A 24,049-nucleotide genomic window follows, 5' to 3' on the forward strand; every position below is an offset into this window, starting at 1 on the left:
CATGATAGACAGACAGACAGACAGACTGACCTACCACTTCAGGAGATTAACATTTTGGCATTTTTTTGCTTTATATGCATGTATTTACAGGTATATTTGTGGTTTTCTTTCCTTGTTTTGGGTTGGTTGTTAGCTTTTTTTTTTTTTTTTTTTTTTTTTTTGGTTTTCAGAGACAGGGTTTCTCTGTATAGCCCTGGCTGCCCTGGAACTCACTTTGTAGACCAGGCTGGCCTAGAACTCTGAAATCCACCTGCCTCTGCCTCCCGAGTGCTGGGATTAAAGGCCTGTGCCACCGTGCCCAGCGGTTGTTAGCTTTTTAAGACAAGGTCTCACTATGTAGCCTTGGGTGGTGTAATACCAGACTATCCTTCATGCCTAACTGCTAGCACCTGGGCCTTCTTGCGAAAGATCATCATAGCTGGGTCTATTGATTGTTTATCTTTGCTGGAGGAGGAGTTGGGAGGGGTCTCAGGACCCTTATCTGAGTATCCTCCCACTCCTCCCAAACTGTTGAATGAAACAGTTGAAATGCAGTTCTGCCCTAATTGTATGCAGCCTCTGGATCCTGAGAGAAGGATCTGAGGATACAGGAAGGGAAGGGGTCCATCTTTGTAGCCATCATCCCTGCTGGGTGCAGCCTTTCCAGTGTGAGTGCTTTAAATTCACCCATGTGACTCTCCTTAACCCCTGTGCCATTGCTCCTTTGGTAAACCTAATAAATGCATTGTCTCCTACCAGGTGAACGTTGGTGGAAATGTCCTCAGTTTATCATTGGGACTCTAAGAGGAGGGGTACACAGTGTTTCTGTCTGTCCCCTGGAAGGAATTTTAGCAGCATTAGTCTCAAATTTGTGAGGAGCCTCCTGCCTCGGTGTGCTACTACACACGGCAGTTTGTGGGTTTTTTGTTTTTTGTTTTTTGTTTTTTTTCAAGACAGGGCTTCTCTGTATAGCCCTGGCTGTTCTGGAACTCACTTTGTAGACCAGGCTGGCCTCAAACTCAGAAATCCGCCTAACTCTGCCTCCCAAGTTCTGGGATTAAAGGAGTGTGCCACCACCGCCCGTGGTGGTGGTATGGTTTTTTTTTTTTTTTGGTTTTTTGGTTTTTGTTTTTTTTTGGTTTTGGGGGTTCTGTTGTTGTTGTTGTTTGGTTGTTTCGTGGTTGTTGTTGTTATTTTGGGGTTTTTTTTGGCAAAATAGTTTAAAAGTAAATTAAATTCATTCTCTAAATGAATCAGTTTGTTTTTTCTGAGAATAAGGACTTTCTTCGTCATATTCACAAGACCATTTATCATATCCATGAAAGCTTACAGTTATTTCCTGACATCGATTACGATCTAGTTTACATCTACATTTTCACATCTCTTTCAACAGAGTGATTTTGGGGGAATATCTGTTGGATCAAGCTCACCGTCTTCTGAGGGCTAGCTGCTGAGCTACATCCTCAACCCCCAAAATGTGTTTAAAGGAGGTTTCTACAAATCAGTATTCAACCAAGTTTCAGGAATTATGCTTAATTTTATCTCATTTATTTTAGAAAATATTCACCTTTTGGGTTTTTGAGACAGGATCTCTCTATGTAGCTCTGACCGTTCTGGTCTGGAACTCACTCTGTAGACCAGGCTGGCCTGGAATTCATAGAGACCCACATGCCTCTGCCTTCCTCAGTGCTAGTTTTAAAAGTGTGCACCACAATGCCCAGGACAAGAACTCAAACAGGGTCTAGATCTGGAGGCAAGAGCTGATGCAGAGGCCATGGAGGATTGCTGCTTACTGGCTTCCTACTTCCCCTACTTTCTTAAAGAGCCTAAGACCATCAGCTCAGGGGTGGCCCACCCACAATGGGCTAGGCCCTCCCCCATCAATTACTAAGAATATACAAAACTATCTTATGAAGGCAGATTCTGTCCGTCTGCCTTTCTCTTTCTTCCTTTCTCCCTTTCTCTCTTTCTTTCTTTCTTTCTTTCTTTCTTTCTTTCTTTCTTTCTTTCTTTCTTTCTTTCTTCTCCCCTTCCTCCTCCTACTCTTCTTTTAGTTTTTCAAGACAGGGTTTCTCCACATATCCCTGGCCGTCCTAGAACTCTCTAGAGTAGAACTGGGCCTCAAACTCAGGGATCTGCCTCCTCTACCTCCCACGTGCTGGGATTAAAGGCATGTGCCACCATCACTGGCAGAAAGAATCTTAGGGAAAGACACAGTGTCTTCTGGATACGTCCTTCCTTCTTGAAGTGTTTGGGATTGGATGTAGGCATCTCTTGTAAACATTTCCTGTGTCAGTGAGCTACACTCACAGCCCCACATTTATCTTAATAACTATGCCACTAATACTGACTCAGCACCCACAAGTCCTGATTTAATTAAAGTGTAACTGTTAAAAAAAAAATATTCTAGAACTCATGGAGCTGACCCAAAGGAGATCTGAGAATTCTGAGGATAGGCTGGAATACCTCGTGAGAACTTTTGGGGAAGAAAGGCAGAGGACAGAAAGAAAAAGGCACTTGCAATGGTTCTATGAATCCCCAAGATGGCAGCAAATACAATTACAGCTAAAGATTAAACAGTAGTGGCAAACCTACTGATAGATATATGTAGATATCTATATGTATGTATGTATCTATCAATCTATCCCAAATTCACTTGGAGGCTAGCATTGTGATACCAACTATAATCTCAGCACAAGGGAGGCAGGAGGGTCACAAATCCAAGGTCAGCCTTGATTATAGGTGAGGCCAGTATGTGATATATGAGACTTTGTTTCGGAAGAAAGGAAGAAAAAGGAAGAAAGAAAGAAAGAAAGAAAAGAAAAGAAAAGAGAAAATCTATTAGAAATTTTCATCAGAATTCTAAAAATAGTCGTTGCTGGGCTTGGTGATAAGCTTGGTGTCTGGTGTTGCAGTACAGACTTGGGTCTTATTTCTTAGTTAAAATCCATGGTTAACTAGAGGCAGTGTCATACACCTTTATTCCCAGCACTAGGGAGGCAGAAGCCAGGGGATATCCAAGAGTTTGAGGCCAGCCCAGTCTATACAGAGAGATCCTGTCTCAAAACAACAACTATAAAACCAAAAAGAAAATAAAAGAAACAAAACAAAAACAAGCAAGCAAGTAAACAAACAAGCATGCCTAGTTACAGCTGATCATCACGGACAAGTATAAATCACATTTGCTACAAATACTTGCTCTAAATATATCGGGTATGGCCAACCTCTGTACCCATGCAGCTGATTCTTTCCACTTCTGTCTTCTGTTTATACTTTGACTTATTTTAGAGAAAAGCTTGACAGACACATGACTTCAGCTATGTAGAGGGATGGGTAAATATTTCAAAAGCCTGTGTAAAAGGGTCACAGATATATCAGGGATTTTATTTTTAAAGTATGTGCAGCACTTTCAAGAAACAAATTCTCAATACACTGATAGAACTGTCTACAATGACTTATCTTGACTTAGAATGCTGACTGAACATATTTTTCATACCTGAAATTTAATCTGACTCTCTTAACTTGAATTTAAAATGGTTTTAAAATTAAAATAGGTCTGAATAATATTTAAGAACACCAAGGTATTCAATTATATTTATTTATAAAAGATCTATTTATTTATTTAGACTATGAGTCTCTCTATGTAGTCTCACTAGCTGGCCTGGAACTCCCTATATAGACCAGGATATCCTAGAATTTACAATAACCTATCTACCTCTGCCTCCTGAGTACTGCAATTCAAAGGTGTGGGCACTATACCAAGCAAGAAGCTGTTTGTTTGTGTGTATGACTGTTTAGCTTGTAATATGTGAAACATTATGTGCTCCATGTGTATTTGATACTTGAAGAGGCCAGAAGAGGGCATTGGCTCCTCAGAAACTACAGTTATCAAGGATTATGACCTGCTGTGTGGATGCTGGGGTCTAAATCCAGATCCTCTGCAATCAGGGCATCTGTGGTGGCACAAGCCTGCAATAAAAAGATTGAGAGCCAGGCGTGGTGGCGCACGCCTTTAATCCCAGCACTCTGGGATTTCTGAGTTCGAGGCCAGCCTGGTCTACAAAGTGAGTTCCAGGACAGCCAGGGCTACACAGAGAAACCCTGTCTCAAAAACAAACAAACAACAACAAAAAAAGATTAAGAGATTGGTGCAGGAGAATACAGAGATTGAGAATAAAATAAAAAACAGAGCTTGAGGCTACCTGAACAACAGAGAAAGATGGTGTCTCAACTACCCCTCCCCACTACCACCACACATACAAAAGAAAAAATCAGACTGGGGTTACAACTCAGAGCTGCAGTGCTTGTCTAGCATATGAGAGGTTCTGGGCTCAATTGCTAGCATTGGAGTGGTGGGGAGTTCAATACCCTAAAAGAACAATATTACAGTAAACTGAGCAAGAAAACAAAACAAAACAAAATCATCATTTTACTATTTCAAAACTACTTTTATTTGCCCTGGACCTTGAGGAAGCAGGCACAGCCTCAACCTGAAGAATGACCCCAGCAAGTTCCTGGACCTCTGCAAGCCTCAGCCAACCATACCATTGGTGCTAAGGACCATGCATCTATCCAGAGGAATGTGGTCAAGACTGATAATGTCACAGGAAGGTTTGATGGTCAGATTAAAACCTATGCTATCTGTGGGACCATTTTGCCAGATGGGCGAGTTGGATGATTCTAGTCTCCGGCTGGCTAAGGCTGATGGCATCTGAAGGAACCTAGGAGTCAGCACAGAACATACCCAGTCACCAAATTCTGAGCACAGAGGAGATTTATTACCCTGGAGGGACAAGCAGCACGGGGTGAGGAAGGGGTTCGCCTCCGAATCAGACAAAGACAGCAGCAGGTGCTTTTGTAGGAGTGGGTTTTAAAGGAAATAAAAGGAAATCTGTGCTAGGGTCAGTGGGTAAGGACAGGTTAGCCAGTGTAGCTGAAAAATGAATTTTGATTTCTGGACCTTGGGGTTTTGATAATTGAACCCTGGACTTTTGGTCAGGCATAAGAAAGTGGCCAAATAAGGGACTAGACCTTGGGGCCTGGCTAAATCTAATGGTGTAGTGAGGAAGAGGGAAAGGAGGAGGGCCCTCCCAGCCCCATGTTTGCAATGTTTGGGTTTGTTAGAGACCATCAGCATCTTTCAAAGAACTTCTGCCCAGAGGAAACTGGGGAATATTTGTCATAAGTAAACACGAGAAACCAACCAAGCAAACAAAACCATTGATTTTTAAGCTAGCCTGGTTCATATAGCAAGGACCAGGGAGGGAAAGATGGAAGTAAGGAAATTTTTTATTTCCTATGATGTCTTTTCATATTAGTTCTCCAAATACTTCTCCCACTGTAATACATGTAAGACAAATACTAATGATTATGTGAACAGTTATTTGTAGTTTTAAAAGACACGAGGTCTCTGGTGCCGAAGACATCACACACCTTTGCTGCAAGATGTAGAGAAAGGAGGCTGGGATGCAGCTGGATGCTTCCTCCCTGCTGGCTAGCGGCTAGCTTTCATGGTTTAAGGACCTGCTATGCAGGTTGCTGGGAGAAAAGCAAACGCTATCAACAGACCTAGGCAACTGCGAATCCTACAGACCACAACTGTGTTCTGTTCTCTCCGCTCTGTTTCCTCACTTTTTATATGAGCCTGTCACTTAATGATTCATTTAAAATAGAATTAAAAGCCGGGTTGGTGGTGCATGCCTTTAATCCTAGCACTCGGGAGGCAGAGGCAGGTGGATTTCTGAGTTCAAGGACAGCCTGGTCTACAAAGTAAGTTCCAGGACAGCCAGGGTTATACAGAGAAACCCTGTCTCGAAAAAAACAAACAAACAAATAAATAAATAAATAAATAAATAAATAGAATTAAGTTTATTGTTTCATTTGTATGTGTGTTTAGGTGTATGGGGTGTGTGTGTGTGTGTTCGTTCACAAGCCATAGAGAGTGAGTTCTCTCCTTCCACTATAAAGAAGTCTCCAGGCTTGGTAGCAAGAGTCCTTAGCAACTGGTAATCTTGCTTGCTTTTGTTGATATTTTTAGTCCAGGATAGCCTCACACCTTAAACAAGACATGTAGTTGACCCTGAACTTGAACTCCTGATCCTCCTGCTCCTGCCTCCCAAAAGCTGAGATTAAAGTTAGGCCCCACCACACACAGCTGAGAGGTGATTTTCAAAACAGACTTTACTGAGTCTGAAAAGTGCTTGGTGGGTTGTGAAAGCAAGGAACATCCTAGGACTTTTCTTTGTCAAGCTTCATTACTGTCCTGTGTCATGAAAACTGAACAAAGGAAGTATTCATTTTCTGAGAGGAAAGAGATTATCTACAATCTCCATAAATTTACATTTTTAAAAAATGCATGCCTGTTTTCAGCACATACAATTTGACCAACAAGAAGCTCTCACATAAGGACGTGTGCCTCAGAATCCTGGAGTGATGCTACTTGCCAGACACTCTCCATTATCATACCACTTATGCGACTTTCATCCAAAGACACTTCTACATTCCTGGTGTGAGACTCCAAATACTTAAACTTCCTGAAGGTCGTTTCATTATTTACTCGTTTTAGCACACAGAGGCTGGAATGTCCTCTCCTGGCACAAAGAGTTCTACTGGAAGTCTAGAGAGAATAACGTGTCTTCATACTTTAGTGACTAAGGAGAAAACACGTGTGGAAAGGGGAGAAAAGCAAGTTCTGAGAAGTAGACGCTTATTATCTCTGGGTCAGATCCTTGGAACTCTTTACTAGTGAGGTCATACGTTTTGTTCCAGTTGGGGCTCATTTATCTCTGCTGGCTTCCTTAATTATAGCATGCTAACTCCGGCCAACTGTTTAACAAATGTCCTTTCTTGAGCAAAAGGGAACCTAAAAGAAGAATGTTTTAGGGCTGAGGAAAAGGCTCTGTTGGTAGAGGGCTTGCATGAAACTCCGGGCTTGATCCCCATTACCACTTAAACTGGCCAGGCATAGTGACACATATCTCCAGTCCTAGCACTGGGGAGGTAAAGGCCAGAGCATCAAAGGTTCAAGGTCATCCTGAATTACTTAGAGAATTCTAGACAGCTTGAGCTGCAGGAGAACCAAAATCAAAAACAAACAAAAACTATGTAAATCCATCACTACAATTAGAAAAAGCACACACAACAACAAGAACAAGAGCAACAACAACAAAACCAATTACTTAAATGACATTGAATGAGAAGAGGTTTATTTATTTTTTCTTTTTCTTTTAAAGACGGTTCTCATTCTATTCCCCTGGCAGAACTGGCCTGTAACTATTTACATAACTATTTATATAAACCAGAGTGGCCTCACATCCACAGAAATCTGCCTACTTCTTCTTCATGAATCTTGAGATTAACGATGTGTACCACCACGCCTAGCAAGTAACATTTTCATTTTCATCTAGATACTGGTTAGGAGTATATATGAAGACACTGCCCATATCACGCAGGCAAATCAATCCCTAAGAGATTCTAGATGAACATTTAACCAATCTGCCTTAATGGTGGTAAGTCCCCAAAATTTATTTAATAGCGTCCGGATCAATAGTCAAGTACAGCCCCCTTTTATTTTATTTTTTAATTTTTATTCTTTGTGAATTTTACCTCATGCACCCCAATTTCACTCATCTCCCTCTCACCTCATAACCTGCCCTCCACTCTTGTAACCTCCCCTTCAATGGAGAAAAAACAATCCTCATTGAGGAAGCTGTAGTGTGTCCCACAGAATACACTTTTGTCTACACTTCTTTGCTTGCAAACGTTCACTCAAAGACTCGCTGGTCTGGTTCAAGGCCTCTGGCTTCTGCTACTCTAGCAGTACTGGAACCACAATGGAACTCCTCTGGGATATCCTGTTGTTGCCCCATGTCGTGGAGATTCTGTAGTTTTGAAACTGTAGAACTGGCCCCTTCATGCACTCCAGCAGTTCATCAGTAGGGTAGATGTTGGTCGGGGTGGGCCAGTTCAAATCCCTGGATCTGAGCCTGAGAGGAATCTGAGCTGGTCAGCCTGTGGCTCTCCTGCTCCCACACCTTCAGGGCTGGCTCTCCTGCAACCCACACCACCAGGGCCAGCTCCACACTGCTGCCCAGGCAAGGAGCAGGGCCTGCTCTCCCAAGTGTTGCAGTGGTGAGGGACAGGACCAGTTCTCCCACCTGCCATAGATGGTGAGAGATGAGGGTGGGGAGGAGGGTGTTTCTCCCTCTTCTGCGTCACCACCCAACAGACAAGAGGCAGGGCCAGCTCTCCTGCACTCAGGCCCTGGGGCTCCCCTGTAAACCTCAGGTTCAGGGCCTGCTTTTCTGTGCTGCCCAGGAAAGGTACAAGGCCCACTCTCCCAAGTGCCACAGCAGGTGAGGGGCAGGGCCAGCACTCCCAGTTGCTGCCAGTGGCGAGGGCAATGGGAAGTGAAGGGATCACTCCCTCACTGAGGCCACCGCACAGCAGAGCAGAGGCAGGGCTTGTTCTCCCATGCTTTGGCTGTCAGGGTTGATTCACTAGTGTCCCTACTACCAAAGTTAGGTCTACTCTGCTGCCCAGGTATGGTTTAGGGCCCGCTCTCCTGAGTGCTTCAGCTGGTGAGGCCCAGGGCTAGTTCTCCTGTTCTCATGACCCCAAGGCCAGGTCTCCCACCTGCTGCAGGTGGTGAGAGGCAAGGTGGGAGGAGGATATCTTTCCCTCATCCACAACACCACAGGGGAGATGAGTGACAGGGCTAGATCTCCCACGATGCCCAGGTGAGGAGGGGTGGGGCCAGTCCTCAGACATCAACATGTCCCCGGGCTGCAGCCCAGACCAGGGACATCTGCCTGGTCTTTGGTGGTAACAGACCCCAGCTGCTGCAAGGCCACAGGCCCAGATGTGGCCCCTAGTGGCAGCACAGGCTATGACCCCACCACGGTCCCAGGTGGCATCATCAGCTACTCACATCAGGCTGTTCCTCACTGCCCCTGAGCCTCCAGCTCTGCCTCTCTTCTTTGTGCCCACACCCTCAGTTTCTCTTTCTTTTCATTTCTTCACCACTGACTTGCTCCTCTAAGTGGCATCACAGTCTCTGAGTATCTGGGGTCGTCTCAGGAGTGGTCTCAGGAGTGCTATGCCCTGCTTGTACATATGGCACCAGGAAGGGATCATTTAGACTCTGGTCTGCCTCACCCCACACCTACATGCCTGCATGGCACCGGACTGTGGTCATCTCAGGCTAACATTTTTAGGGAGTCTTAGGCTACTAATTATTCAGGTGTTCACAGGTCAGAACTCTGAACATAGACATAGTGTCTGTCCTCCCTGCCACCTACTGACACACTTGTGACACACCAGCCACACCTGCAATGCCTCTAAGGGCAAGTAAGTACAGCTTTCTTAAATGGAAGGCCTGTGGCTAGAACTATAGCTCAGTGAGTGAGGCCCTGTGTTCAAAACCTAGCATAACACACACACACACACACACACAGAGAGAGAGAGAGAGAGAGAGAGAGAGAGAGAGAGAGAGAGAGAGAGAGAGAAGAGAGAACCAAAAGATTTTATGTAAAAATCTGGACACATGAATTTCAAATAAAAACATTTCCAACAACAACAAACAAACAAAACCAAGAACAACAACAAAACCAATCAAGACTGACCTAATTTGGCTCAGGTGAAAAGACTCAGGGTGTCCCCTTCCTATTTCATTCAATCACCAAACTTACTCCTTTGGCTCCCTTGGTCACATGATTTCTCGTAAACTAACCAGTGCTATCTGTGAGAATGAGATACATTCCTTAGCACCTAACTTGGGACTACAATCACATTAAAGTTGGCTAATGAGGACTGATGTAGTATTGCCCAAAGGTAAACTAAAATTCAGGTTTTTAGTAAAAATAACTCTGCAGTGACCAGATGATACAGAATACCTAGAAAATTAGAAAAGCATTTTTTTGAGGGTGTTTCCGGAGAAGGTTGGCACATGGGCCTGAGAGGATGAGAAGGCACATCTTCAGTGTGTCTGGGCACTGCCCAGTAGGCTAGGAGAGGGGGAGAACCGATATAGGCTGTGGTGGTTTGAATCAAATGGCCCCATAGGCACATGGGAGTGTCACTATTAGAAGATGTGGCCTTATTGGAGTAGGTGTGGCTTTGTTGGAGGAGGTGTGTCATTAGGGTGTAGGCTTTGAGGTCTCAAGCCTGGCTGCATGTCACAGCCTTCCTTTCTGCTGCTTGCTGATCCAGATGTAGAACTCCAGCTCCCTCTCCAGCAGCATGCCTGCCCACACTCTGTCAAGCTTCCTGCCATGATGATAGTGGACCAAAGCTCTGAAACTGTAACCCAGCCCCAGTGAAATGTTTTTCTTTACAAGTGTTGACGCGGCCATGGTTTCTCTTCATAGCAATAGAAACCCTAACAAAGACACAAGTGAATTGGTTTTTTGTTCCCTCTGAGAGCTGGGGCATGTTTATCTCCTGCCCAGGACACCAGAAATCCAGGCCCTTGTGCCTTCAGGTTCCAAGATCTAAACCAGTGATAATGTCCAGGGATCACAGACTCTGACGTGCAGCTGTGCATTGTAGCATTGGTTTCCTTTGTTCTGAAGTCCTCAGACTTGAATTTAGTCACATCATCAGCACTGCAAGGCCTCTGCTATACAGTGGAACTCCTTAGCCACCAGAGTTTAGGGAGCCAAACCTGTAATAAATCTTCAAATATGTTTATATGAATACCTGTTGGTGGCCAGTGAGATGGCTCAGCAGGTAGAGGTGCATGCTACCAAGCCTGATGACATCTTTGATGCTGTTGTTGTGACAAAATGCCTCAAAAAAAGCAGGGTTTAGCTTGGCTCTTGGTTCAGGGGTGCAGAGCATCCTGGTGTAGAAGCAGGGGCTTGAGACAGCCGGTAACATTGCATACATGCTCAGGAAATGGAAAAGCTCGGACTCAGCTGTTAGCTTTCTTCTTCTTATCGAGTCTACGTTCTGAGCCCAGCGAATGATGGCTCTCACGTTCAGGGTGAGTGTCACCGCCTCAATTAACCTAATCACGACAATCCTTCACAGACATAGCCAGACACCAACACATTCTAGATAGTCCCTCACAGGTGTTCCCAGAGGCCTGTCTCCTGGGTGACTGTAGATCCTGTCTAGCTGATAATCAGTGTATCTCAGTCAGGAAGTATGAAAACACTGAAGCTTTGACAGCACTGGATAAGCGCAGCATGCCTGCAATCCATGTGCTTGGGAGGCTGAGGCAGGAGGAATGTAACATGAAACTTTGATGGGGACACGGGGTCTATCTTGAAGAGGTTCCCATTGGCCAAACGTTGCCCAACTGGAGCATCAAAATAAGCAGAACAGGCCAAAATAAGAACATATCATAAAAAAAAAAATCTACAAGGGCTGGAGAGATGGCTCGGTGGTTAAGAGCACCGACTGCTCTTGCAGAGGTCCTGAGTTCATTTTCCAGCAACTACATGGTGGCTCACAACCATCTGTAATGGGATCCGATGCCCTTTTCTGGTGTGTCTGAAGACAGCTACAGTGTACTCACATACATAAAATAGATAAATCTTTTAAAAAAATCTACAAATCCATGCTACAGCATACAAGAAAGAGAGAGAGAGAGAGAGAGAGAGTTCAGTTCCCAACAACCACATGAAGGCTCACAACCTCTGTACAGCTACAGTACTCATATACATAAAATAAATAAATCTCTTTTTTTTAAAAAAAAAAGAAGGAAATTACTTTTTGGTTTATTTATTTATTTATTTATTCATTTATTTATTTATTTGAGACAGGGTTTTTCTGTGTTTCTCTCTAGTCCTAGACTCTCCCAGAACTCATTTTGTAGATAAGGCTGACCTTGAACTCACATAGATCAACCTGGCTCTGTCTTCTGAGCACTGGGATTAAACATATGCACCACCATGCCCAACAAGAAATTACTTTTCATTAAGCCGGATGTGGTAAAACAGGCCTATAATTCCAGCACTTGGGAGACAGAGGCGGGTAGATCTTTGTGAATTCAAGTTCAACCTTGCCTATACAGGGAGTTCTGGGACAGTCAGGACTATGTAGAGAGACCCTGTTTGAAAATAAACATTAGTAATAAAAAGTAATAACAAAATAAGTAATAAAAGGTATTTTGTTTGTTTGGTTTGGGGGGTGCTGTTTTTTTGTTTTGTTTTTTGATACAGGCTTTTATTCCACCCTGGCTGGTCCTGAATTTGCTGTCAGGAATGACCTTAGACTCGTGATCCTCCTGCCTCAGTCTCAGCAGAGGTTCATGTGTGTGGCTGCATGCATGTGAGTAGGCATGTGTGTGGTCATGTGTGTATTTATGCATGTAGAAGCATGAGGCTGGCTTCAGCTGCTCTCCACCACATATGTTAAGGCAGAGTCTCTTGATGAACCTGGACACTCCCCACCCCCCAGTTAGGCGAGTCTGGCTAGCCAGCTTGCTCCGCTCTGCACAAGGGTCCCCTGTCTCCCAGATGCTGAAATTGTCGGCTATCTTCCACACCCAAGCATCTTTAACCTGGCTGGGTGCTAAGAGTCTAAATCCTATTCCCCTAGTCTTTTATTTTTTGTTACAGGTCTTTCTAAATTTCTCAGGCTGGCTTTGAACTTTTTGTAGTCCAGGAAAGTTTCAATATTTAATTGCCATTTTAGCTTCCAAGTAGCTGGGATTATAGACCTGTGTCACCAAACCATTTTAGCTTCCAAGTAGCTGGGATTATAGACCTGTGTCACCAAACGGTTCTTTTCACCTTCAAACAAGGACTCACTGAAAGCCCAGGGTTTGGAACTTACTATGTAGCCCAGGGTTCCTCAGATTCCTGAGTGCTAGGATTCCAAGTGTGAGTCATTACTCTTTTTTTGTTTGTTTGTTTGTTTCGAGACAGGGTTTCTCTGTATAGCCCTGGCTGTCCTGGAACTCACTCTGTAGACCAGGCTGACCTCGAACTCAGAAATCCGCCTGCCTCTTAATGTTTTTAATTATGGATACATGTGTTGTGGGTTTGGACATACAAGTGCAGTACACACAGTGACCAGAAGAGGGCAGTGTATCTCCTGGAACTAAAATTTCAGGCATTTGTGAAGTCATGTGGTGTGAGTGCTGGGGACCAAATGTGGGCCTTCAAGAGCAGTATGTGCTCTTTAACATCTGAGTCTTTTTCCAGTTAATTCATATACATATATATATATATATATATATATATATATATAAATTTTTTGGTTTGGTTTGGTTTTTCGAGACAGGGTTTCTCTGTGTAGCCCTGGCTGTCCTGGAACTCACTTTGTAGACCAGGCTGGCCTTGAACTCAGAAATCCACCTGCCTCTGCCTCCCAAGTGCTGGGAATAAAGGCGTGCGCTACCACGCCCGGCTATATATATATATATATATATATATATATATATACACACACACACATATATATATATATAATATATATATATAATTTGATACAATCCCATTTGTCTATGTTTACTTGTTTTTACTCATGATTTTGGTATCATACCCCAATATTACCAAGTTCAAAGTCCTGAAGAGTGCCCTCCCTCCTTCCCTCCTCCCTCCCTCTTTCCCTCCTCCCTTCACTTCCCTTTTGAGACAGGGTCTCTCTGTGAAGCTTTGACTGTCCTGCAACTCACTATGTAGGCTGGCTTCAAACATACAAAGGTCTGCCTGCCTCTGCCTTCTGAGAGCCAGGATTAAATGTTTGCACCGCTATGCCTGGCTATAATCTTTTCCTGTTTGATTTTCTGATTTAACTTTATACAGAATGTTATCCTGCTTGATAATATAAAAGCTAAGTATTTGTCAATTTTTCCCTGTAAATATAATTGAAGAAATCTGTGCCGTGTATATTTTTACACATCCGATAAATGTGGAAAAAGCAAAAAAGGACTTTTTCTGAGTAGCTTTCAAGGTTGTCAGCAAGCACAAATATGTAAAAGTCAGTTGGTTAAAAAAAATAGCAATAATAATAGGAAGAAAGTAATTCACTAGGGCCAGCAAGATGGCTGAATGGGTAAAGGTGCTTCGCAAGCCCGACTCCCCAAGTTCAGTCCCTAGAAGGCTGTCCTCTAACCTCCACATAGGCATGTGGCACACTCAGCACTCCCTCCAGTAAAGATAACAACAAATAAGTTATTAAATAAAAACATAAACTCCAAAACTGAAGTTGTGACAGGATTCTGAAGATAATCCCAGATGCTCTCATTTTGCTGAAGTCCTTCCAGAAAAGAACAAAACAAAACAGAAGAATGTCTCAGGTAACACGAGAGTTTAGAAGCAGAGGGTAGACTGATGGATTGCGACAATGCCCCGTCGCGTTTGAGTGCGGTGTCCTCCGAATGTACAGTGCAGATCAGCGGCTGCCTGACAGATCGCCTTTACAGACCACACCTGTCAGCACCCAGCGTGAGCCCAGTCCTTGTTTAAGGCTTCCAGTTGGAGCTGGCAGTTGTCGTAGGGATTAAATTATTTAAAGCTTTCAGCTGGCTAGTGTAGGCAAGCCGTGGCTTAGAAAACACTTAATCTATTTTTTAAAATCTGTTCCTAAGTTTGCTTTGCTTCAGCTGGAAGGCGACACGCGCCACCCACCTGCCACATTCTGGAATCTTTTAAATTTATCCAAGAGAAAAAGGGACCTTTAAGGAATGTCTATATTTTAAATTCGATGCACTTATTTTTTTCTTCTTGAGCAAAATCTATTTCTAATACGTAAATCACAATTTGCTAAGCATCTAAAAAAAGGGCTACTGCTTAAGTTTATTTTGTAAGAAAATTACCACATTTTTAAGTTTTGGCTTTTGATTAGAGTTAGAAGGGCTTTTGATAATGCAGTGTGGATCCTTTCAAAGAAAAGCATTTTTTGAAAAGGGGCTTCTACTTATATCAAGTAATTTGGCAGCACATTAATATTTTTCACTTCATCTTAGAAAACAAGAACTACTTAATAACCCTGGCTGTGCCTTCCAGTGACCTAACAGCATATTTGGATGAGGGGGCACCAGGAGAAGCCCGATCAGAGGATTTATTAGGCAAATCTTCTTACATGTAATTAACCACTACCCAGAGGCCCAGTGTGTTGTTTTCACTGATCAACTACACGCAGGATGGCTTTCTTTCTGTTAGAAACAATTACTCTAGCATTCTGCCTCTCACGCCTTTGGACATGTTAGACACAGGGCAGGTTAAGTTACAGTTGCAGAGTAGCTGCTTCTGATGTCACACACTGGATGACCCTTCCATGTGTGTCTCTAAAAAGGAGAAGAAGAGATCAGTTTTCCAAAATTTTGGATATGAAGTAGAATATGGTGGCCCGTATTCTCGTTTTCCTAGAACTTGTATGTAGAGTTTTGGAGAGAAATAAACACAATGCTATAAAATACATAAGAAATATTGAAGGGTAAGGTCCTAGCCATTTTCTATTGAAAGTAACAAGATCTGATATTTGAGAAGCTAACAAAGTTTACCATCTTCTTCCTTTTTCTCAAGACTTTTTATTATTAATTAATTAATGAGCTTTTTGAGACAAGGTCTCACTATGTAGTCCTGGAACTTGAAATTCAAACCAAGCTGGCCTTGAACTCAGAGAGACATGCTCCTGTCTTTGCCTCCCAAGTGCTGGGATTAAAGGCTTGTGTCACCATGCCCAGCAGTGATTGTAATTTTGTATTGTATTGTATTGCACTGTATTGTTTTGTTTTGTTTTGTTTCAAGACAGAGTTTCTCTGTATTGCCTTGGTTGGCCTGGATCTCACTCTGCAGACCAGGGTGGCCTCAAACCCACAGAGATCCCCCTGCCTCTGACTCCCAAGGGCTGTAATTAAAGGCTTGAACCACCACTGCCTAGCCAATGATTGTGATTTTTATTTAACCTAATCCAACCTGGCACAATGCCATCATCTCTCCAGTGTGATTGCTAGGGAGATGGCTCAGCATTCACGAGCACTCACGGGCTGCTCTTCCAGAGGGCCTGGGTTTGTCATATAGCACATGGTGGGTCACAGCTGTCTTTAACTCCTGATGTCCTCTTCTGGCCTCTGTGGGCACCAGGCACAGACATATGTGCAGGCAAAATACCCGTACACATTAAAAGAAATTGCTAAAAAAGGGTTAAACTCTGTGTAGGCTGAGGTTTTTCTCTAAATCTACTTTATTTAGGTAGGGTTCTTAAATGCTTCAACTTCCCTTCTAGCCCACCAACCAGAGGTAGAGGAAGAAGGAGGTCTACAGGAAAAGGGAGTTGTAGACCTGTTTAGAAGTAGTTCTTTGGGGGCCATTCCATTCGTTGTTGTTAGGGTACCAGCAGTCCAATTCAATAGCAAGCACCAAACATAAAGCAGTAGTGCTGGCTTGATCCAGCACAAACCACAAGGCTCTGCCGAATGGACAGGAGTCCATGGAAGCAGCCACAATCAGCCAGAATACCATAAGAAGTTCTTTGGTGTGTTTCTCTCTACAGAGTGAAGACCAGCGAAGACCAGCGAAGCATTGTACACGTCGAAATGTAAGAACCTCCTTTCACTGTTTGTGGAGTTCCGATTATATTCTTTCCAAATATCTCAAGTATCCACGACAGCAAAACATCACAGGCTCTCACATGCTTCAGTAAAACATCCTCTCCCCAGACAGCATCCAGAAAAACATCTCGTGACATGACTGAGTTTCCAAAGAAACCAGAAATTCCCACTTCACCCTGGGGACTGGCGAGATGTTCAGTGGATCCAGAGCATCGCTGCTCCTCAAGAGGACCCGGGTTCCATTCCCGGCATCCACAAGGCACCTCACAACCATCCACAATTCCAATTTTGGGGCATCTGGCACACCCTCTTCTGTCCTCTGATGGCACCAGACACACATGTGATGGGCGGACGTAACAAATGTAATTAACACACCCATGCTGAAAACACAAAATTAAATTAAAATTTAAAATGTTGAGCTCTTCATTTTGATTGGTTGTGGTCCCTGCCTGTTGCAAAGAGGAGTTTCCTTGGTGACAGTTAAGGAGTTTCTTCTCCTTATCTGTGAGTAGTTAGGGGTATTCTGGGTTAGTGAAATGGTGACTATATGTTCTCCTCCACGCCTTCACCATTCCTGAATAGCTGGCTAGGTGTCTGGTACTAGCTATGAGCTCCCTCTTGATCAGCAGATTTTTTTTTTAAAGATTTATTTATTATATGTAAGTACACTGTAGCTGTCTTCAGATGCACCAGAAGAGGGCGTCAGATATCATTACAGATGGTTGTGAGCCACCATGTGGTTGCTGGGATTTGAACTCAGGACCTTCGGAAGAGCAGCCGGTGCTCTTACCCACTGAGCCATCTCTCCAGCCCGTTCAGCAGATCTTAAGTCCAATTAGAGTCCCATTGATTACAGCCAACACATGAATGGCACCCACTTTTGCATCTTTAGGATCATCACGCCATGCTGGTCATTGCTGTGGCTCGTAGGTGTCCTAGTTGGTTAGGATCGTTGATTGCTTCCCTCCTTTGCAACCTTACCCTTTCAGGGGTCAGGAAAGCCAGTCCTCAGGGACAGGACATTCAGGCCAGTTCCAGCTCAGGGGCCTTTGGGGCCTGTGTCTGAAGAATGCAGCGTCCTCAGCAATAGGGACTTACCTTCTACCTCTGGAGGGCAACCAAAAAAAAAAAAGTCCCAGGAGGCCTCAACCTTACACAAAGAAGTGCAGGCAACTCAGGAGAGCAGGAGAAATAGTCTTCCCCAGGGAAGAGCTCACCAACTGGTTACTCCATACCAATTGGCCAGTGCTGCAAACATACATACAAGTGACATTATATAGACTGGGCAGTTTGTACTTATGTATTTAGGAATATATACATCTACAGATATGCATATAACAATAATTAAAGAGAATGTGACAATTTTGAAGAGCAAGGAGGAATATATGGTATAGTTTAGAAGGCGGAAAGGGGAAAATGTTATAATAACAGTGATAATTTAACACAATGTTTATCAATGGGCCCAGAACTCTCAGCAAAGTTGGACACCCAGCTCCATTCTCACTTCTGGGCCCCTCCCTCAGAGTCACTTTCTAGCACTGAGCTGGCTCCTAAGGGATCAACACACACTTTTCTGTCCATCACAGCTGTCACTCGCCTGCTCTATTTCCTGGGGCTCCTCCTCCACCTCATCCTACCTAAGTCTGGTTATGGTCTGGTTCAGTCTGCTCAAATGACCCCCGCCCTTCCTTTCTGTCACTGAAAATAAAACGAGAAGGCTATTTCTATACCAAGGAAGCAAAGCACCAGGAGGAACCTACAGTCCAGACATCTCCACTGTCTCAAAGACAGCCTTTGCGGTCAGTTTACCCTTGTGTGCCTGACTTCTCCTTGGAGTCGATAAGGAATCAAACCAATATGACCAGATGTGATGGCACAAACCTGTAATATCAGTACTATGGAGTCAGAAGTAGGAGGATCAAGAGTTCAAGGCCAGCCTTGGCTACATAGTGAGTCTCAAAAATTCAAAAATGACATTAACACAGCAAAACTCAAGTGGAAACTTCTAGCTTCATTCTCTTTATTTCTCTCTTCCTTCCTTCCTTCCTTCCTTCCTTTCATTTTTTTTCTTTTTTCAAGATTTTATTTATTTTATGTATGTGAGTACACTGTAGCTGTCTTCAGATACACCAGAAGGGGGCATTGGATCCCATTACAGATCGTCGTGAGCCACCATGTGGTTGCTGGGAATTGAACTCAGGACCTCTTAAAGAGCAGTCAGTGCTCTTAACCACTGAGCTATCTCTCCAGCCCCAACTTTTGGTTTCTTTAGAAAGTCAGTTTCATTGAATGGTGCTTTGCTGGGGCACACACAGGAAGGAGTGTTTTCCTGAAACAGAGACAAGTGAAGAGATGTTTCAATAAGGCAGATACAGGAAGAAACTTTTCACTGAAGCAGACACAATGAGAGGATGTTTTGGCAAAGCAAGCGTGTGAAAGGATACATGATGGATTCTTTGCTAACGATACGCATGAATTGGTCCACCTTACATTGTGTAGTTGAGCTTCATTTGTTGAGACTCCACAGAGAGAAAATGCACCAAAAAACTTCTGGTGATGTGCTGGTGGCTTCTTGCCTCTTCTGCTGACTTGGTGGATTGGCAGAGTGATATCAGCTGAGACAGATTCATGTGCTGAGGTAAGACACACGGTGAGGCAAGACCCATGGAGGACATGTGATGTTTGGAGGGAGTATAAATAGGACTCAACAGACCGTGAGAGAGGCTAGCTTGTACAGCTAACTCTGCAACGCTTCTCGCTCTTTTGTCTTTCCTGATCATCGATTTGTCCAGAGAGGCAGAGCTGAGAGCTTCTCCTGGAACTCCTGGTGGTCCTAATTCTTCATGCTGATTTGAGCTGATTCCACTGAGACCTGGATGTTCCTGCTAGGTTGTGCTGCTGCTATCCCGACTCTACAAACTGGACTGCTGATATATACATATATATATACATATATATATATACACACACACATATATATATATATATATATACATATATATATAGTTGTGAAGTGTTTGCGAGTGAACCTAGCAGCCACTGCTGACCTGTGAACTGAACTTTTGGTTTCCTGACATTGCAGATGGGATTTGCACCAAAGAACCATTTCTGAACAGGTTCACTTTGCCTGTATCCTAATCACCTTTCTTTCCCACTACCTTTGGTGGGTGGTGGACTAGAAGGGAGGTTAAAGCGTTTAAGAACCATCATTAAAAGTAAGCTTTGAAAAATTAGAGCATTCACAAGACCTCATTGTCTCCTTTTTCTTCAAGTGTGTGTCCTTTTTAGCTGGTACTTATATTCCTTAGAGTGGGTGTCACCTGCAACACACAGTTGAGATATGAAACTATTAGTGACGGAACAACCAACAGGGTGTTGAACGGTGTCCAGTGGAGTTACAGGAGATGGTGAGACTGCTCAGTAAAGGCTCTTGAAAGACGGATGACTGAAAAGTTCTGAGTGTGAGCCCCAGAACCCCCATAAAGGAAGAATAGACTCCACATAATCATTGTCTGATGGCAGAGCATGTGGTAGTGTGGGTGCCCACAAACACACATTAATAATAAAATAACAAGAAAAAATAAAATATGCTGCCTATAATCCTGGTACTTGGGAGGCTGAGACAGGAGGATAGTGAGTTTTAGGCCATCTTGAGCTGATTGTGAGGCTCTGTCTTGAAAACAAAAAGCGAAGTGTTGGCCCACCCTGCAGGGGTCCTGTGTCAGATCACTAATACCAAATAAACCCACAAGCCTGTAACCACACCGCCCCAGAGGTGCAAGCAGGGGGCTAGGGCTTCAGGGTTACTCCTGGCTTCAACTTAGTTCCTGGCCAACCTGGGCTACTTAGATCCTGTCTCAAAACCGCAAGACACTACATATTTGGCAAAGATAGTGGTGCACACCTGTGATCCCAATACTTAGGAGGTAGGGGTAGGAAGTCCAGTGTTCAAGGTTATCTTCAACTGAGAGTTCTGGGCTAGCTGGGGCTACCCAAGACCCTATATCAAAATAGAACAACAACAGACAAAAATTTACAGCCTTCACTTATCTACTTTCCACTACACTCATTTAGAGTGACCTGTAGGCATCTGAGTTTTCTCTATCTTACTTGGAGCTTCTCTTGGGTTGATGTTTATCAAGATCAGTCAGACAAGCACGGTGGTACACATCTGCTAATCCCAGCAGTTGGGAGGCAGGAGCAAAAGAATTGTTGTAAATTCAAGGTCAGCCTGATCAACATAGTGAGTGAGGTCCAGGCCACAGTCTCCAAAAATAAAATAAAATAAAAAATAAAAAATTAACCAGTAGTCTATAAATTTCATGTCTACTTTTAAAAGCATTACCTACAGTCAGCTGGGTAGTGATGGCATACACCTTTAATCCCAGCACTCAGGCGGCAAAGGCAGGTGACTCTGAGTTTGAGATCAGCCTGGTCTACAGAGTAAATTCCAGAAGAGACCCTGTCTCAAAGTAGTGTGTTGGGAAGTGGTAGAATTCATGTGCAAGGACCCACCTGTGACCTACTAACCTAGAAATCCAAGGCTCAAATGGAGTCCTTTTGACTCTAGGTAATACATGTGTGTTCATGTATGTGTATGTATGTGTATGTGTGTGTGTGTGTGTGTGTGTGTGTGTGTGTGTGTGAGAGAGAGAGAGAGAGAGATTCTCTGTTTAGTCTTGGATATTCTGGAATTCTCTCTGTAGACCAAACTGGTGCCAAACTCAGAGATCCTGCCTGCCTCTGCTACCCAAATGTTGGGATTAAAGATGTGGGCCACCACCACTGACCCAACACTTCTTACAGATATTACTGACAACTATCTATGGCCTACACCTAAACTCTGACCAATAAAAGGGAGGAAGATCTCTTTCCTGTAGATTGCTTTGAACTATCTAACGGTAACTCCAAGCTGATGGATTTTGTGTCTTGGATTTCCTTTATTTTTCCACATCTGTATTTCATTAACAAGGCTCTTATTTTATTGAATTTTTTTCTTAGAACAAACACAGCAATTCCTTAGAATGCTGTGTCTGGTAATTTCTTTGGATCCAACAGAGAAATTAGATCAAGCGTCTTAATTCCTAAGGCTATAACGGAGATTAAATCAATTAGGATTAGTAATGCATTTAGCGCAGTGTCTGACACATAAAAACACAAAAATGTTAAACAGATGAAAAGTTATTTTTTGTTGTTGTTGTTTTTCAAGACAGGGTCTCACTATGTAGCCCTGGCTTTCCTGGAACTCACCCAGGCGGGCATGGAATTCAGAGATCTGCCTGTCTCTGCCTTCTGAGTGCTGGGATCAAAAGCATGTGCCACCACCTCCAGGAGAAAAGTTAATTTTTTTTTAATTAGGTAATTTCCTCAATTACATTTCCAATGCTATCCAAAAAGTCCCCAATACACTCCCCCCCCCCAGTCCCCCACCCACCACCTCCACCCCTTGGCCCTGGCATTCCCCTGTACTGGGGCATATAAAGTTGGCAAGTCCAATGGGCCTCTCTTTCCAGTGATGGCCGACTAGGCCATCTTTTGATACAAATGCAGCTAGAGACAAGAGCTCTGGGGTACTGGTTAGTTCATAATAATGATCCACCTATGGGGTTGCAGTTGAGAAAAGTTAATTTTAAAACAAGTAACTGATTCACATATATCCTCCTAGTTAGTACTAAAAGATCATTATTAGGGGCTGGTGAGATGGGAGACTGGGTAAGGACTCTTGTTGCCAAGCTTAAGCACCTGAGTTCAATCCCAGGAACACACATGATAGAAAGAGAGAACTGACTCCTTTAAATTGTCCTCTGACCTCAGTGTGGGTCCAATGAGACACACACACACACACACACACACACACACAGAGACACACATACACACAGACACACACAGAGAGACATAGACATACATGCACACATACACATAGACCCTCATACACAGATACACACATATAGACACATATACAGACACACATACACATAGACAAACAGAGACACACACACAAGCACATACGCACATATACACACAGACACATACACAAAGACACACACACAGACACATACATATGGACATAGACACATACACATAGACACACATGCAAACACACACAGAGGCACACAATAAATAAATTGAAATAAACAAACAAAACACTATTGAGACTTGACCTAGTGGTATATGCCTATAATCCCAGTATTTGGAAGGTAGGGGCAGGAGAGTCTGGAGCCCCAGAGCAGTCTTCATTAAATGTCAAATTCAGGAGACCAACCTGGACTAAATGACACTGTCTCAAAAACAAACAACGAAATAATAATAAAATAAAAATGATAAACTAAACCAACAACCCACCTGCCAAACACGATCGTTTGGAGCAGTGAAAAATGTATTCATGAGGCCTAGCAATAATTCCAGGATGAAATGAGTTGACTTATAACTATTTCGCTTAAAATTGTAAGGTTTCAGTTTCAAATTTCAATCAATAAAGACATTTCCCTTTCAGATGAATAATTACATTACTGAATATCCTGAAATTTAGAGAGGAAGATCTTATTTACACAAGATGGAAATACCTTTCACACGAAGTAAAAAATGTAATCATTTTTAGCTGAGCTGAAATTATGTGTGGTGCAGGTCTGTAACACCAACGGCATAGGAAATTGAATCATGAACACCCCAAATTCAAGGTGTCTGCCTGAGCTCCAGAGTGAGTTCAAGGACAGTCTGGGCAAGCTGGCCAGACTCTGTTTGAAATTTAAACGTAAGAAGAGGGTTGGGAATGAATTTCCATGCAAGGCCCGGGTTTTGAGAAGGAGAAAACAGAATGGGTGAAGCAGTAGTTTAAAAAGAAGCACCGCCCCCCCAACCCCCGCTGATTGGCTTCTGTCAAAGTGACCCAGGCTAACATCATCTGGAACCGAGAAACTGTCTCAGCTGAGTTGATCTGTGGGCAAGCCTGTGGGGAATTTTCTTGATTGATGATTAATGTGGGAGGGCCTGGCCCTTTGTGGCCTCCACCTTGGCAGGTGGTCCTGGGTTGTGTTAAAATGCAAACTGAGAAAGCTATCAAGGGCAGACTAGTAGGCAGGTTCTGTCCTACCATCTGTTATGGCTCCTGCCTCCAGATTCCAGCCTTGAGGTCTTGCCTTGACTTCCCTTCCCAAGGGACTATAAACTGTAAATAATAATGATAACAAAAGCCCTTTCTCCCCCAAGTTGCTTTGGTCATGGTGTTTACCATAGCAATATAAAGTAAATGAGGACAATACATTTAGTTGTTTTTCAAGACAGAATCACAGTTTTCTTGAAATGGCACCCTGCCCGAGAGCTGGAATTATAGGTATGGAGCAATCAATATACCTGGTTATTTTATACTTCTTAATATATTTGCTTTAAACTAATTAAGTCTTAATATTTTAAAAGTTGTTTAGTTTCAGACCCAGGGACAAGGAACTGAGGTGTCGGGGAACTAAAAAAGGAGGGCCCTGGGGAAGAGGGGGAAGGGAAAAGGCCCACACCTCGCCAGAGCTCCACCTATTCTCTGGTCAGTCAGGCGAGAGAGGGCTGTTATAC

At 43.4% G+C, this 24,049-nt stretch overlaps 1 non-coding gene across 1 annotated transcript; it reads right to left on the reverse strand.

Annotated features, from left to right (window-relative positions):
* Positions 1–9,196: 9,196 nt before the first annotated feature.
* Positions 9,197–9,328, reverse strand: LOC115030499 (small nucleolar RNA SNORA17). Its single transcript, XR_003836092.1, has one exon. It is a non-coding gene; the product is annotated as a small nucleolar RNA SNORA17 (small nucleolar RNA).
* Between the last annotated feature and the right edge of the window lie 14,721 nt (positions 9,329–24,049).

The sequence above is a fragment of the Mus caroli genome, unplaced genomic scaffold (genome assembly GCF_978045245.1).
Source record: "Mus caroli unplaced genomic scaffold, Mus_caroli_1 scaffold_2, whole genome shotgun sequence".
NCBI lineage: Eukaryota > Metazoa > Chordata > Mammalia > Rodentia > Muridae > Mus > Mus caroli.